The 17,496-nt window shown below is 34.9% G+C and overlaps 1 protein-coding gene across 5 annotated transcripts in view; it reads left to right on the plus strand.

The window, feature by feature from the left end:
- The first annotated feature begins 1,179 nt into the window (after positions 1-1,179).
- STXBP5 (syntaxin binding protein 5) overlaps positions 1,180-17,496 on the plus strand; it is a 156,882-nt gene continuing 140,565 nt past the window's right edge. For 4 of the 5 annotated variants that reach the window (XM_015561605.1, XM_015561606.1, XM_015561608.1 and 1 more), the window contains exon 1: positions 1,181-1,313. The gene's annotated coding sequence lies outside the window, so the exon portion shown is untranslated. Of the gene's footprint in view, positions 1,314-17,496 lie in introns of all 5 variants that reach the window. The other variant, XM_015561611.1, reaches the window with a different exon arrangement.

Genomic DNA, 17,496 nt, shown 5'->3' on the forward strand with positions numbered 1-17,496 from the left:
TCGGGGGGCAGCTCGGGCTTCGCGGGGGGCAGTGCCGGGGGACCGGGCGCCAGCGACAGTCCTGCCGCGAGGAGAGCACTCGCGCCTCCTCTAGTATACATTTGCCGGATGGGCTATTTTGGAGATTTACATCATCTTACACCTTTTCCTTGATATCTAACACCCCCCGCCCCGCCCGCCCCAGGCAGCAATCATTCAAGGCGATTTCCAACCTATGGTACTGATCTTGAATTCCTATTCTTAATCCACAATCTTAATGAAAATTGAGGCATTTTGATGTCATTCACCAACTTGGAAGTTTCCCTTGGAAGCAGTGTCTGATGAACGTTGCTTGTCAAAAAGCCAAACCTGTTCAGCGAGATATTTGCGCATCACTTTTCCCGTAGAATATGGTCGGAGGCTTTAAACATGTGAAATCGCAGGGCCCTCTTAACCTTTAGTTAAGAAGTTAGTAGTGCTGTGATTTTTGCCGATTAATGGCACGGCAGTTGCCGTAGCGGTCGGTAATTCAGAAAGAATGATGCAGCGAATTAATTCAGCAGCTGCTCAGTGAGAAATACAAACTTGTCTTGGTGTTAACATCTGCCTTCCTTATAAATACCGTGCATTCAAGTGTCAGAGTTCCTTAAAAGTGTGTAGGAACACTTTCTGGCCATATTGCCCTGAAATGATTAAGAATTTAGTAGCAAAATGCACAAGTCTGTATTCTGTTAACAATTGCACAATGTTGGGATAGATGTTTGGGAATTGCTTTACGGAATCCTTGACTAGCTTATATGACAGCTTTTCCTTAGAAGTACTTGCATGAGCATCCAAATACTAGTACACTCATGATGAAGTTATCACACTTAAAAAATAAAACATGAATTGCCTTTTTAAATGAATTTACAGAATTTTTGACCACTGTGAACTTTAATAATTTGGTCTCAGATATGATACTATAGACTGTTAGTAAGACATTTTTTTCAATAGAATATCAGTATTATGGAAAAGCAGAAATTGAAGTGTAATTTTGTTTGTTTTAGGTTCTATGTGAATAAGTGTTGTTTTTTAGTATACATTTCATAGTGGGTTTTTTTTAAAGCAGTAATTACATGTATATGTGCTTTTGCATCAATTATAATTGGTTTTAGATTCTAATGCCTTTATTGACTTTTCTGTTTTAAAATTTTGCTTGCGGCTTTGGTTGGTGTGATGTCACTTGCCCATCCCTAGACTGTTCGCCATGGATTTCCCTATCAACCCTCAGCCCTGGCCTTTGATCCTGTGCAGAAGATCCTGGCAGTGGGAACTCAGACTGGTGCTTTAAGGCTGTATCCTTTCACTTAATTTTATTTTTTAAACTTTTATTGTATTCTCCTCAGTCTTGCTGTGTTACCGATCAGTTTTTCTTCCTGTTTAATTCCAAAAAAAATGATCTGGTAGATATTATGTGAAATCATGTGGTGTTGGCTTTTCTCTAGATGATACATATATTCAGGTAAGAGGTTGCTGTGATTTTTCTCAGCTCTCAGTTTACAGTAGCTAAACATGTATCCATCCATATAGAGTCCTAAAGTTTTACTGTTGCAAAGAGATAGAAGTTTCTAAAGGGGACATATATTTACTTATACTACTAGTCTGTTGAATGGAACATGTTAAAGACTAGGTTTAAAGACAGTAGCACAGGGTACATTTTTGATTGCTTTTCAACAATATTGGGCGTGGTTGATGTTGAACTTATGACCTATTATTCTAACAAATTAGAGTTTAAATTTAAATTTGGCTATTTCTGACTTGTCCATCTAGAAAAATCATTGGAAGACAAATGTCTTCATTTTATGTAACTGATTATAGAAGGTTGCTATTTCCAGAAGTTTTAGAGCATTTTCTTCACATATGCAAATAGGAAAGTATACTCTTTTGTTGTTTTCCTTTTGTAGTCTGCATTTGTTATATCTATGTAAAAACTGTTAGGTTAGCAGAATTCTGAAGTATTTGTATAGAGAATTATTTTTCCTGGTTATATATAAACTATAGTAGTAGTTTGGTCATAGCATATTTTTTAAGTACCTACTTAGTCTTAAAGATAATTTTTTTTTAGTTGAACAATACAGAATACCTCTCATTTCCTCTTTTAAGTGATTTAACTTAAAATAAAATTTTGTTTGCTTTTACTATGACATTAAGCGATCTTAACCTAAATTCCCTTATTTTAAAAGTTAAATGTAACATTTTTAAAAGAAATGCTGTGTTCGTTCATCTGTAGAATACTTGCTTACTACATATTATTGAAGTAATATGTTGGTAATAAGTAGATAGGAAATCACTAGACATAACTATCATCAAAAACAAACAAACAAACAAACAAATGGGGGAATGGGCACTTTACCCCTCACATCTGGCTCCTGATAAGGGGGAGAGGAACTTGCATTTGCTTTTTCTTACCATTTTTTAAAATCTTCATTTTAAGGAAGTACTATATATGGTATCAGGATATGCCTCAAGTTTCATTTAATATTAGTGTGTAATCTTTAAAGTGATCATAAAAGTTTTTTCAAATGGGCCATTGAACTCTTACTGAGTGAAGTCTACCATTCATAGTAAATATCAGCAATGCACTCATACATCTATTAAAATGGTAAAGTCTGAACAGCCAAGATCCAAATCTGTGAATTTCTAAATTTTTTGTATTAAGGGCTCTTGCCCAAATATCTGGATAGTTCAATCTAGAATATTTTGGGTTTCAGTTGTCAAGAGATTTTTACTCCTAAACCCAATGATCAATTCCTTCTAGTTTAGGGTTGATGGGAGTATAATTAATTTCTGACAGTGTGGGTGCTAAGTGTTCAGTAAAACTCTGTGTAGTGACAAGAATAGTACTTTGTTGGATCTAGATGCATTGTTTAGAACTGAAAACAGATTTTATTTTTCCTCAAAAGAATATTGTCACTGCCGAAACCAGTTTGGCTCAGTGGATAGAGCGTCGGCCTGCGGACTGAAAGGTCCCAGGTTCGATTCCGGTCAAGGGCATGTACCTGGGTTGCGGGCACATCTCCAGTAGGAGATGTGCAGGAAGCAGCTGATCAATGTTTCTCTCTCATTGATGTTTCTAATTCTCTATCTCTCTCCCTTCCTCTCTGTAAAAAAATCAATAAAATATATTTAAAAAAAAAGAATATTGTCACTGGACTAAAAGAAAAAAAGTTGAATTAAATCAGTTATTTTTAGATTATTTTGCTTTTCTTTTAAAGGGGTTGAATTTTAACGATTTTGCTAGTGCACTCTCAGTTTTCTCATGGTAAATAAGTTTTTTTTAACAGTCAATCTGTTCCATTTTGTAATTTAATATAATTAAAAGTGGGTACCACCAGCAAGGCTGAATTTTATAAAACCAAATATTTTTCTTAGACAAGACTTTTGCCCCTAATGAATTTGAGTAATTAGCAAGTTGACACAAGGGAAGATTAAAAATATTAGGTCTACAGCTAATTGCCAAATAAAAGCAAGGATCAAGTGTCTAAAATCATTACTTGTACATGACTTTTGCTTATACATATTTTTAATAGTTAAATACTGTATGAGTGTAAATAAATCTGTAATTATAGTTTACAATTAGACTATAAATTTTTTTTTAGAACCTGTTTTACTGTATTTAGAATGAAGTCTGGAAAACTGTTTACCAAATATATTTCTATTTTCCCTTCTTTTAAGATTTATATGTATTTTCCCTTTTTTTTTAGATTTATATGTATGGGAAATTGGTTTGTCTACCAGTAATACCACCTAGTCATTTTCTTCTGTTAAGTTTATATAGCAAATCAGCTTATGAGCTTTATTTATTATGCTTTGAATTATAGGAAATGACTAAGACCTTTTTATTTTTATCTAATTTCTACATATGTGTTTTAAGATGTTATTTTCTCTGTTCTTTATTTTCAAAAGTAAGCAGGTTAAATTTTAGTTCCTAATTTTACAGCTTTATATTGATACTAGAGGCCCGGTACATGAAATTTGTGCACGGGAAGGGGGTTGTCCCTCAGCCCGGCATGCACCTTTTCCAATCCAGGACCTCTTGGGGGATGTCCGACTACCTTTCGCAATCCAGGACTGCTGGCTCCTAACCATTCACCTGCCTATCTGCCAGATCACCCCCAACCCCTATGCCTGCCTGCCTGATCACCCCTAACCACCTCTGCCTGTCTCCCTGATAGCCCCTAACTTCTGCGCTACCAGCCTGATCGCCCCTAACTGCCTCCTGCCTGCCTGATCACCCCTAACAGCCTCTGCCTCACCCCGTACCCGGTACCCAGGATTCCCTCCCCCGCCTGGTCGCAGGCACCTGGGACCCGGGCGGGCTTCGCCCGGGCTGGCTGCAGCCATAGGGGACCGTGGGCAGGCGGCTTCACCTGGGCCGCAACCTCTGGCACCTGGGACCACGGGGCGGGAAGCTTGTCCCTCTCCCAGGCCACAGCCTGGCTGGTCCCCATTCCTCTCTCCAGAGTAACCGCTCGCCTGCCTGCCTGATCGCCCCTAACCACCTCTGCCTGCCGCCCTGATAGCCCCTAACTTCTGCCCTACCAGCCTGATCGCCCCTAACTGCCTCCTGCCTGCCTGATCACCCCTAACAGCCTCTGCCTCACCCCGTACCCGGTACCCAGGATTCCCTCCCCCGCCTGGTCGCAGGCACCTGGGACCCGGGCGGGCTTCGCCCGGGCTGGCTGCAGCCATAGGGGACCGTGGGCAGGCGGCTTCACCTGGGCCGCAGCTGCAGGCATTGGTGTCCAGGACCCCACCCCAGCTGCTGTCGCCCAGGACTGCAGGGCGGGCAGCTTGTGCCTCTCCCAGGCCGCAGCCTGGCTGGTCCCCATTTCTCTCTCAGTGTTGAGTGTCTGAGCCGTTACAGCGTGAGGGCGTGATGATCATTTGCATATTAGCTCTTATTATATAGGATAATATGCAGACTTATTACAAATCAATTCTGCTGCTCTTGCTCTTTTATATTTTTCTTTATTGAAATTGTGTTGTTGTTTTGTTTTTTTTTAGTCCTGTCTTTATTTTCTCCTCATATTAGACACTGGTAGCCTGCAGTATATTTGTATTAAAAGTTATCTTTAGAGAAGAAATGTATTTCTAGATAAAGTCTTTTCTTTACTTGTGGAGCAGAAAGTAGGAGATGTTTTCAGAAGTAGAATTAGGCTATTGGAGTTTTGAAATGTATATCTGATTTGAGTAGAAGAAGTTCTTCCTAAATGTTGGGGGACTAAACTATATTAATCTACCTTGAACTTAAAAAAATAACAACAGATGAAAGTTACATCTGATATCTCATATATTTATAGACAAGAATTAGTGAAAATCTGAATCCTTATATAATATCTAATAATGAGACAAGATAAATTTAATGTATTTGCTGCATTATTATATAGCAAGTGACTGATGATGTCACTTATAAACATGCTTTATGTTCAAACTTCTTGGCTTATAAAAACAATATGTGGTTGGAATGTACTTATTGATAGGAAGCAGGAAAGCATATTTTATATAATACATCATATAGTAGTGATGTGATTTAATTCTCTTTTTGCCATATAGAAATAGGTACAGTTTGATTTTTATGAGTAATCTAGAGATCAAAACTATTGGGATAATGGGGAATATAGCCAATATTATTGTAATAACTATGTATGATGTCAGATGTGGCTTTTGGGGTGATCACTTCATAAGTTGTATACCTGAGACTGTATACCTGACATAATATGTCAACTGTAATTGAAAAGTAAAAAAAAAAAATAAATAACTATTGGGATAAAATAATCTAATCATCTATTTTCATATGAATAAGTAAAAGGGTATAAAGGTTCTAGCTGAAGAATGAAAGCATTTCTAGTAATGTTCCTTGGAGTTTGTTTAACAAGCATATATTAAGTGTTAACAGTAGATTATAGATTATGGTCTGAATTCTGATTCTCGTCTTGTCACTAAAGAATTATGTGTTCTTGAATTAGTTTTTTTTTTTTTTTTCCACTTTTAAAATTAAGGTACAGCCCTAGTCAGTTTGGCTTAGTGGATAGAGCATCGGCCTGTGGACCAAAAGGCCCCGGATTCGATTCTGATCAAGGGCACATACCTTGGTTGCAGGCTCCCCCCGAGCCTGGGCCCTGGTCGGGGCTCCTGCAGGAGGCAACCAATTTATGTGTTTTTCTCACACACAAAAATAAATAAAGTAAAACGAAGGTGCTGTTCATGATTTCTTTAAGAAATAATTCTGTGATTCCAAGTAGTTATATTATATTGGTCTATGTGAATATTCAGAAGAAAAGATTATGTGATTTTTACCTTCAAGAAGTTTCTAGTCCTAACTGTAGGACTAGAACTAGATAAATATAATTGAAGTTAAAGAGTTATTTAGAGGTCTACTGACATTACAGAAAGTTATATTACAGGTAAATTCATTGCATTTGATGTCATCTACACACTAACAGATAAGTATTTTGAATGGCAGAGAAGAAAGAATGGGAAAATTATTCTAAGCAAACTGTGTTGGCAAAAGTAGAGAAAAGGGAATTTTCATGGTAATTGAGAGGAGTGCTAAAGAGACTCCTTGGAATAGTGATTCTAATTGAGTTGGGGGAAAAAAAGGAGCCGGTTGGTGGAGAACCTTGAAAGTTACCATGCATTATCTGAGGTCTTTCAGTGAGGAATCATTGTACTTAAATAAGGAGATGCTGACAGGAAGACAGTATGATTTTTAGGATGATTAATGGGGCAGTGGTGCCAAGGAGGAAAAGAATAGACTAAGTGAAACGTCATATGTAACTATTAACCCATAGAGGTAGTAAAATGGATATAAAACAAGGGTAGTAGAATGGGAACTGGAGATGACTCCTTTCAGTAACATCATGGAGTAACTAAAGGTGATGATAAAGTTTTGCAAATATAATGAGGCAATTATAAAACAAATGGAAAACTTGGTAAAGAGGGTGCCAGAGTAATGTTTGCAAGTATGTCATCTTTTTTGTCATATTGCCTTTTTGAGAAGGTAACCTAGACTACTTATGTTAGTATGAGAATTTGATAAGCTTTTATATTTGATTTTCTTTTGGGTGCGTCCTGGTGATTTCCTTGATTTTGTTATTGAATCAACTAGTTTAAAGACACTATTAGCTCTTTGGCTCTGTCCATTTATCCTCAGTAAGTGTCTCTCAATAGTGGTCTAGCATTTTGGGCTAGATTATTCTGTTGGTTTGTCCAGCACATTGCAGGCTATGTAGTATCCCTGGCTCCCACCTACTAAATGCCAGGTTTGTCTCAGCTGTCAGTGTAGCACCCCAAACTTCCTCAAAGACTTTCAGGAGCTCCTAGCTGAGAACCTCTGTACTTAGCCCAAGTTCTTCAGTTCAAAAGGAATAATAACCCTACCTAGCTCATGAAATAGCATCAGGATTAAATGTAATAATGTGTGTGTGTCACTTGTAAGACCACATAGGGACAGTTTTGGTGAATATTCAATATATGATATTGTTACTAATGAGATTTTTCTGCGGTTTTAATTTTCGGGTCCTTCATTTATATCAGCAAATAATTACTGAGAGGCAATGTTTAGGAAGACTTTATTTTTGTAGCTGATTCAATTTTTGAATAAAAGGTCTTAAAAAGTATTGTTTTTCTCTTAAAGTGTGTCTTAAAAATGGTATCATTCTCAACCACAAGTTTCCAAAATTTCTGTTTAGGTGTAATAAAATATATGTGAAAGTTTGTTACACATAGTAGATGAGAAATAATGATTGTTTAATGATTTTGCAGTTGTAAGATAGCATTAGAATGTGTGAATGCTGCTTATTTTATTTTAGAAAACTAAAATAGGAAAAAGATTTGGAAATATGATTCTTGTTCAAAGTAGTTAAAAGTGAAACAATTAATGTGGCTTGAATTTAGCCCAATGTTTTATCTAGTCTTCTTTCCCACCATCCTTTTTGTTCAGAGAAGAATTCTAGTCATTTGTAATTCTAGCTAGGACTTTGCAGTACTTTTACTTCTCTAGTCTTACTTAGTTCTTCATTTAAGAGGGCTTTGTATAAAAGGAAGAGTAAGTACTGTGTCGCTATAGGTTGTGATTCTTAGCATGGATTACTGCAGCAGGAGGTGAGGGTTAGACACTGTTACTCAAAAAACCACCAGAAGTAATGTCTGTGTGGAAGCAGTTAATTTTGCACTGAATTTATTGTAGAGGGAAACTGTGTGTGATAGAATCTGAATGGAATTGAAAAAGTATATGTTAATTATTAGGGAATCAAGTCTGTGCTTGATAAGCCTTTTTGCTTTAAGTAAAATGAGTTTTTATTTCTGCTTAGTATTCTTTTTGTTTTTTTTTTCAGTATAATTTGCTTTTAAAATTATATAACCTAACATTACCATCCTGAAGGAAAAAGATAAAGAGATTTTGGAAGAATTACTTTGACATTAGATGATTTGTGTTCTCGTCTTCAAACTAATTTTGGATAAGTGAAAAATCTCGGGGCTTTTGTTTCCTTTCCTGTAAAATAAAGAAATTGGGATGACTGATTTCCAAGAGTTCTGACATCTCTGATCTTGAATTTCTTTTTCTGAGAAGGATTTGGTATGCTCTGGACCATCTCTGTCTAGAGTAGTCTTGTGATTGGTTGTACTGAGTACCTGGTAAAGATGATGAAGTATTGGACTCCTTCCCACTGTGGGTCCCTTTTCTTTGTATCTGTTGAATGCATTCATAATCCAAGTCAGGTGCACAAGTGTAAACCTTGGTTTTTAAAAGGGAACAGGAAAAAGCATGTGAAAAACACATTTTTTGTTGTTGAAATAGCAGTGCACGTTGAATACTAAGATGGTGGGCTGTTGCATTTATGTGAATGTGGTCTTTCAAAATATCTGTACCGTACTTACGTACTTACCCTTCTTTTTATGATAATGTGAGATGATACAGTGCCTACGTGATGAGATGAAGTGAGGTGAATGATATGGGCATTGTGACCTAAGCAATAGGTACAAAATTTTATCACATTCCTCAGAACTGTGCACTATTTAACATTTATGAATTGATTATTTCTAGAATTTTCTGTTTAATATTTTTGAACCACAGTTGACCATGGGTAATTGAAACCATGGAAAGTGAAGTCATCGATAAGGGTGTACTCCTGTTTAATAGAAAAGGTCTCATTATGACAGGAAACTTGCGACATTTAAAAATACTATTAACCAAAGTTTCCTTTTTTGAGTGTTAATGGTCAGAATATCAAATTAAAATGAAATTACTTACAAATAATACTGGGTTTCTAATCACTTGATTTTACTAATTTTGATGTAAGAGATTTAGTTTTGTAACTATCTTCCTTGAATTGACGGTATGTGATTTCATGCTAAATTTGGTAATTGTATAGTAACTGGAATAGTGGTAACTGGCAATGCACATGTAAATAATTAGTCTATTGGCGTAAGTATCACTAAAAAAAAGATAAAGGCAAATAAAGACAACTAAAGCTTAAGTTCAAGCATTGAAAGTGACACATTGTTTACAAGAAGAAAATTAGTAACCAGAGTGTCAGTGTTGATTTGTTTTGTTATATCTAAATGAGAATTGCCTGTCCTAATCGGCATGTCATTACTTTCAGAATGTCAGTGTTTTAGGATTACAGATTAATGAAATGTATTTGGTTTGACCTAAACAGATGTCTGTCTGTTTAAAAATATAACAAAATGACATAGAGAAAGGAGCTTTTTATTATGTACTACCTTTTATATTTGAATGCCTTTTGTTAAGATAGGTTTTAAACATAACCTAGTACTACAGAACTTTTTGGGAAGCAAAACAAAGTGATTCTTGATTTGGTTGAATGGTACTTGATACTTCTCTCTTCCCTTAGTCACATGTGAAATAAGTCATTCTAAGGAGAAAAAATAGTATCTTCCTATTTAATTACTCAGACTTCTTCCTATAAAGATACTCAGGTTTCTATATGATCATTTTGTAAGTTGGTTTGAACCTATTTCTAAGTTTTATTTGCCACAATAAAGACAGTTAGTGACCTTAATATATCATGTTATAATTTCTAACATTTTTGAAGAATTTACTCTCAAGAAATTATCCACTTTTGGATTTAGCAGTCCTGTTTGCTTTAATCTCCCATTTTCTTGTGTTTCTTTCTTTCTTTTCTTTTTTTTTGTATAGGGCGTAATGTCACAGGAAGGCCATAGTATTCTGCCACCCGTGAGGAGTAAGCCCAAGTTGCTGTTGGATGTGTTGTACACAGAGAAGCCGTTCTTTAGGCGCTCTGCTCTCTCCACACCCAAATCATTTTCTTGTGTTCATTTGAAAGAAAATTTGGATAATAGTTCTATTTACTGTGTAGCCGTTTTTTTTCTTTTTCTTTTTCTTTTACTTTTACTTTTACTTTTCTTTATGGAGTGCATAGGGAAGGTAGACTGAGAGAGGTGGTAGGGGAAGAAATTGTTGACGTAGTTTCTCCTCACTACTCAGTGTCCCACAGTGGGCCATGTCTTTTGAGATTTTAAGTCTAGAATACATTTTTCCCTGTTAAAATAATTCTCATCTAAATCCCAGTGCCTTTGTCTTTGTGATACATTTTTATTTGAATTCCATCCCTACTTCTACCCATGTAACTATTTTTTTCTTAATTAAGCTTTTAAAATCTAATATGTTATCATTCTTTATAAATAATATCACACATATATTAAATAGCTAAAATTATATCTTTTAGAAATTATGGCTATAATATTGAGTGGTATTTTAAGATGAACCATTAGAAACATTACAGCACATGAGAAGATGCAATGTAATTTCAGAATCAACTAGCATCCTCTGCCTTATCAAGAGTCCAGAACCCGACAGTAGTCAGTGTATAATTACAAAATCAAAACTAATGACTACAGATTCTTAAATGATCAATTAAATATGCCCTCTACTAAAGATCCTATAGAAGAAGGGTGGGTGTGGCCATGCATTTAAAATAATGGAGATCTAAATCTATAGTTCAGAAGTCAGCAACTTTTTCTCTAAAGGCCTAGATAGTATATAGTTTGGCTTCATAGGTTTTGCTACAACTATTGATCTCTGCCAGTGTACCACAAAAGCAGTCATAGACAATAATATGAAGGAAGGAATGCAGATATTTCAATAAAACTTTATTTATAAATTCAGACAGTGGGCTGGATTTCACTCTCAAGCCTAAATTTGTCAGTCCCTGCTTTAGTTTACCAGTCTGTGTTGCTTTTAAATTATATGTGGAGCCCTTGCTGGTTTGGCTCAGTGGATAGAGCCTCGGTCTGCGGACTGAAAGGTCCCAGGTTGAAGAGTCCTAGGTTCGATTCCAGGCCAGGGCACGTGCCCAGGTTGCAGGCTCGATCCTCAGTGTGGGATGTGCAGGAGGCAGTCGATCAATGATTCTCTCATCATTGATGTTTCTTTCTCTCTCTCCCCCTCCCTTCTTTGAAATCCATAAAAATACATATTTTTTTTTAATTATGTGTGGAGAAGAAAGCTTAGAAAGGAATTACTACTGATATATTTTTAGTTTCATAAATTACACTTACATGTTAGTATAAATTTAACTTTTCTCATAAATAGAAAAATATTTTAAGATAGGATCAGTAATTTTAATTTTTTTGGTTAATCCTCACTGGAGGATTTTTTTTTTCCATTGCTTTTACAGAGAGTGGAAGGGAGGGAGAAAGGAGAGAGAGAGAGAGAGAGAGAGAGAGAGAGAGAAAAACATCGATGTGAGACACATTGACTGGTTGCCTCCTGCTCCAGCCTTGACCGGGGCCTGAGATCGAACCTGCAATCCAGGTACTGTCAAGGACCTACTAACCAGTGAGCCACACCAGCCAGGGCAGAGTCAGTAATTCTTCATGCCACATAGTACCACTGTATACCAAGTCAAAATTTCCTAAGTGTTTTTTGATCCTGTGAAAGGCATTATTTTTTTGTGTGAATTCTAATTAGTTTGATAATAAATTTGGTTAATTAGGCATTCTTTGGAAGCAGTTCAGTGATTAATTCTATTGAATTATTCAGTTTGTTTGTGACCTTTACTTCCTAGTTTTAATTAAAAATATATTTGCATTTGTAGATTATTCCTAATATTTTCATTAATATTACATAAAGATATGTTGATCTAGTTAGAATTCACTTTCATCTTTAAAAGTATTTTATTAAAACATTGTGATTTTTTAGATGTTTGCACATGTTGATAAAATAATTCATTTTCATTTGTGAAAGAAATTGACCTGAAAAGTAAATAATATATTTTTTAAAAACACATAAAGCTCCTAGAAACAAATTCAGGCACACGATTACCTTCTTTAGAGTCAGATATATTGCATTTCCTCTTTGGAAATAATGTGTATGGTACTTTAATTGGAAACAAATTATATCCAGTTTTTGAAAAATTTTTATAGTTGTTCACTGTTTGCATCATTTTTCAGTAGCAATAAATATAGATATAATTTTATTCACTTAGGTAAGGCTAATTTCTGCTTGATTCCATTTCTCCAACTGGTATTAGTCCTTTTGGAAGTTATATAAGACAAATAAATGAAAGATGACATGCTGAGCATATCTCTTTATATTTATTGGTGCTATGATTTAAAAATAAGCATCGTTCTACAATAACTTAGATTCACTGAAAATAGGGGTGAATATAAAGGTTTTTAAGAATAGCTGATATTTTTCTTACAATCTTAAAAATTAAGATATGCTTAAAAACATGATGTTATTGGCAAAATATGTAGTTTTAGAAATTATATGGTAGTTCTTGTTGCATACCAAGGTTTTGATTTTTAAATTAGGGATTTTTTTATAGTACTTTCTGCTCATGTTTTTCTTTCAGCAAATGCTATCTAGAACTGTGACACTTTTCCTGGTGAGGTTGTCTCTTGAAGAGTGATTAATCCTACCTTTTCTTGAAAGTACATAATCTTTTCTTGTGATAGCAATACCTCTGCTTTTTCACGACAGTACCCTGCCAAAGGTGACTATAAATCTAGTGGCATCAGCTATTGCAGTACTTCTGCTAAATTGCTTTCCTTTGTATATTTTTCCTTTTTGTCTTTTGAAAAGGAGAAAAAGTGTTGGAACAGACTTTTTTCATTTATTCAGTCTTTGTACTCTTATTTTTTATAAAGTGTTGTATTTTTCTTTTATAATTCACTTTATCATTCTTGAAAAAAGAGCTTAGCCATTAAGCATCTGAGAGTGGACGCTGGGGTAAAAGATTGTTTTTACTTGACATGTGAGTATGTTCCTTCTTGTATCTTTAACCCAGACCACTGTTGTTTATTACTGTATTTCATAGGTGACTGAGCACGTAGTTTATTTAAAACTATATTTATATATCAAAAGCCATTCTAAAGAATTGCCAGCAATAAATATAATTCATTTTGATCCCGTTAGTCCTAACTCCAAAACTGTAAATAATAAGGTTTTTCAACCACTCTTAATTTGTTTATAAATAATTAAAAAATCCTATTCAAAATAATAGTGGAAGAGGTAACTACAGGCCTGTTTCAACCCCGTTAATATTATAATGATGTATCAGTCTACATGCTGCAATTTTTTGTTTCCATATTCATTTCATATGCAAAGAGAGCAGTTGATTGACCTAATTTTTTAGATACCATTGGGCATTTACTATTGAATGTTAAAAATTGTGTTGCATTAAGGAAGTTTTAAATGTTGATGTATGATCTTTCACGGCTAATTTTAACATTTTGTTAAATTTTTACTGCAGAAATAGTGCATGTTATAATTTTGCTTAAATAGCAGACTGGTAGAATGTTAAAATTGTGAGTCAGCACTAAAAATTAAGTATATCCACAGCTAGATTCATTTCTTAATATATTAATTTTTAATGGACTTTATTTTTTAGACAGTTTGGGGTTCACAGCACTGTTGAGCAGAAGCTGCAGAGATTTCCCATATATCCTTGTCCCCACTTGTCATAGCCTCTCCTATTATTATCATTTCCCACCAGAGCAGTGCATTTGTTACAATTGATGAAACTACATTGGCAAGTCATATTCATTCAAAGCTCATCATTTACGTTAGGGTTCACTCTTGGTATACATTCTGTGAGTTTTGAAAAATGTATAATAACAGGTATCCACCTTTGTAGTATCATACAGTGTAGTTTCATTGTCTTAAAAAACCTCTACTGTTCCACCTATTCACTCCTCCTTAACTCAAAGTAACCACTGATAGTTTTACTGTCTTCATAATTTTGTCTTTTTTACAAAGTCATATAGTTGAAATCATAATAGTGTTTAGCCTTTTCAAATTGACTTCTTTGACATAGTAATATGCATTTAAAAACCTCTGGGTTTTTCCATGACTGATAGCTCATTTCTTTTTAGTGCTAAAAAATATTCCGTTGTATGAATGTACCACAATTTATTTGTCCATTCACCTACTGAAGGACATGTGGGTTGTTTCCAATTTTTGACATTTATGAAAAATGTGACTATAAACATCTATGTGAAGGTTTTTGTGTGGATATACGTCTTCAACTCCTTTAGGTAAATTCCGAGTAGTGTTATTACTAGATCAGATAGTAAAAGTATGTTTAGTTTTATTAAAAAAACTGCCAAATTGTCTTCTAAAGTAGCCATACCATTTTGCATTTCATGAGCAATGAACAAGAGTTCCTGTTGCTCCACATCATCATCAGCATTTGGTGTTGTCAGTTCTGGATTTTGACTATTCTAATAGGTTTGTAGTGGTATCTCCTTGTTTTAATTTGTATTTTCTCAATGACATATGATGTAGAACATCTTTTCATATGCTTATTTGCCATTTGTATATCATCTTCGGTGAGTTGTCTGTTAAGGTCTGTGGCCCATTTTTTAATTTTTTGTTTGTTTTCTCATTGTTGAGTTTTAAGAGTTCTTTGTATATTTTGGATGACAGTCCTTTATTAGATGTGTCTTTTGCAAATATTTTTCAAAGTCTAGGGTCTTCTCATTATCTTGGTACTGTGTTTTGCAGAACAGAAGTTTTAAATATTAATGAAGTCCAGCTTATCAATGAATTTTTTCATGGATGGTACCTTTGGTGTAGTATCTAAAAGGTTATTGCCATATACAAGGTCATTTAGGTTTTCTCCCATGTTATCTTGTAGGAATTTTAAAGTCTTGTGTTTGACATTTAGGTCTAAGATCCTATTTTGAGATAATTTTTTGAAGAGTGTAAGATCTGTGTCCAGATTCATTTTTGGTGGTAAAGTATGGGTGGAGGGTCAGTGTTCTATTGTCCTATAACTAGGTTTTATTCTTGTAGTGAGCCTGTGAATTTCACAACTGTTTCTCAGTCCTTTCCTATCCCTCCCTTCAGGTGAGTTAGATGGCTAGAGTAGGTTGGAATTGGATATTTTCTTTCCACCAGGTTAGTTAGGTGCTGATAAATCCCTAGCAATTTAGACTGGTTAGTTTCTCCTGAGGGCAGATCTTGTTAATAACAGAATGCTCTTGTATTTAAAAATGTTTTTCTCAGATAACACTGTGAGAACCTGGTGGAGCTCATGCTGTAAAACTCAGTAAAGTGCGGGTCCCCTTGTAGTTTCTAACTTTCAGATTTCTCTTCTTTAAACCTCCAGTAATTCATTAATTTATAGTTTAGATTTTCCTACCCAGGCATTGATTCCTGTAGTGGTATCTGCTGGTTGGTTTATTTTGGTAAGCTATGAGTCTCTGTATTGGCCTGTCTTTGCAATTTGGGGGGGCAATGATTTGCTTTGTGACCTCACTATGGATTAAGAAGAGTTGCTGATTTTTAGTTTGTTTAGCTTTTTACTTATTGTTAGGATAGAATGACAACTTCCCAATTTCTAGACCAGAAACTAGAAATCTAATTAATTTTTATGCTGAAAAAATCTTTAAAATGAGACTTAAAAGTTGATGATTGTCAAGTAGGTGAAACTATAGAATAGGGGTACTCAACTATAAAAGTGTAAATAATGTTAAAGGGTTTGTATTGCAAATACATTCATACGTTATAAAATACAAAATGAAATATTCTTCACTATGTGAAATTTTGGTTATGACTTAAGATTTTGTTTTGAGCACATTTCTATCAAGTTAATTAGAAGCTAGTTCAGATAGAAGCAGCAAATTATTAGAAGTTTGGAAAATAAGACCTATGATTAAGGAGATTCATGATGATTCTGTTTGAAGAAAGTCTGAAAAATTATTAAATGAATTATATATATATATGTATGTGTATATGTATTATATATATGAATTTTATGGGAGGTAATGCATAATTATTCATATATGTATATGTATGAATTTTATGGAAGGTAATGCATAATTATTCTTATGCCTATAAGATTTCCCAGTTTTTTCTCAGCTATGGCTATACATTAGAATAATTCATGGAGCTGAAAAACAAACAAAACATACAAATAATGACCAATCTTATTCTTGGATTTCTTCTAGATATTCTGATTCAGAGAGTCTGGCATGGGGCTTGACAAATCTGCAATTTATTTTAACATTAAATCTTTATGGTTGCTAATAATGTAGAACCAGAATTGAGAAATAGCGGGTAATATTCAACAGGCAGGGTAGCACTATTCTTAGTATGGCAGATGGTAGATAATAAGCATGTTCAATACAATTTATGCAGAGAGGGTGCCATTTTAAAGTAAATCATAACATCTCGAGAGTTGTAGTACAAGCATAAGGAAATAAGCTGACACTTTGCTCTGCCATTACCTTTGGAGACAGAGCTGTGAAACTGGTATTTGAAATACAGTATATGAAGATGGAAAGAAAGAGAAGTTCCAAGTTTGACTTACGGTGTTTCCTTTTCATAGCAGTGTATCTATCACTGAATATGAGAACTGGCAATAAAAAATGACCATGTTGAAGTCTAATTAAGAGGTTGAAAAATCTAGTTTTAAACTTGTAGGTGATCCTCACAACTGACCAGGTAAAAGAAGCAGGTGAGGCATTTCACAGATGAGAAAACTATAGCACAATGCATTGTCTTAGTTATCACAGATCATTTTACATATTTTCATTTTTTTCCTGGTAATCTGCTACTTTAACTATTTTTTTTTAACAGATTGTATTATCTTGAGTAGGATAAATAAGTTGGTTTGAGGCTAAAGCCTATCCTCTTATATTTTAAGAGTGCTTTTATCAGTATTCCTTTTTATTTCCGTTTCTTTTTTTATGTAATTATAGTTGGTATATAATATTAGTTTTAGGTATACAGTGTCGTGGTTCACATTTTTATGCCTTACAGTGTGATTACTCCACTAATTTGAAAAGATAATGTACCCCTATGTTTGTTGCAGCTTTATTTATAACTAGGGGCCCGGTGCATGAAATTTGTGCACTGGGTGGGTGTGGGGGGGTGTCCCTCAGCCCAGCCTGCCCCCTCTCACATACTGGGAGCCCTCAGGCGTTGACCCCCATCACCCTCCAATCGCAGGATCGGCCCCTTGCCCAGGCCTGACGCCT

The sequence above is a fragment of the Myotis davidii genome, unplaced genomic scaffold (assembly GCF_000327345.1).
Source record: "Myotis davidii unplaced genomic scaffold, ASM32734v1 scaffold196, whole genome shotgun sequence".
Lineage (NCBI taxonomy): Eukaryota > Metazoa > Chordata > Mammalia > Chiroptera > Vespertilionidae > Myotis > Myotis davidii.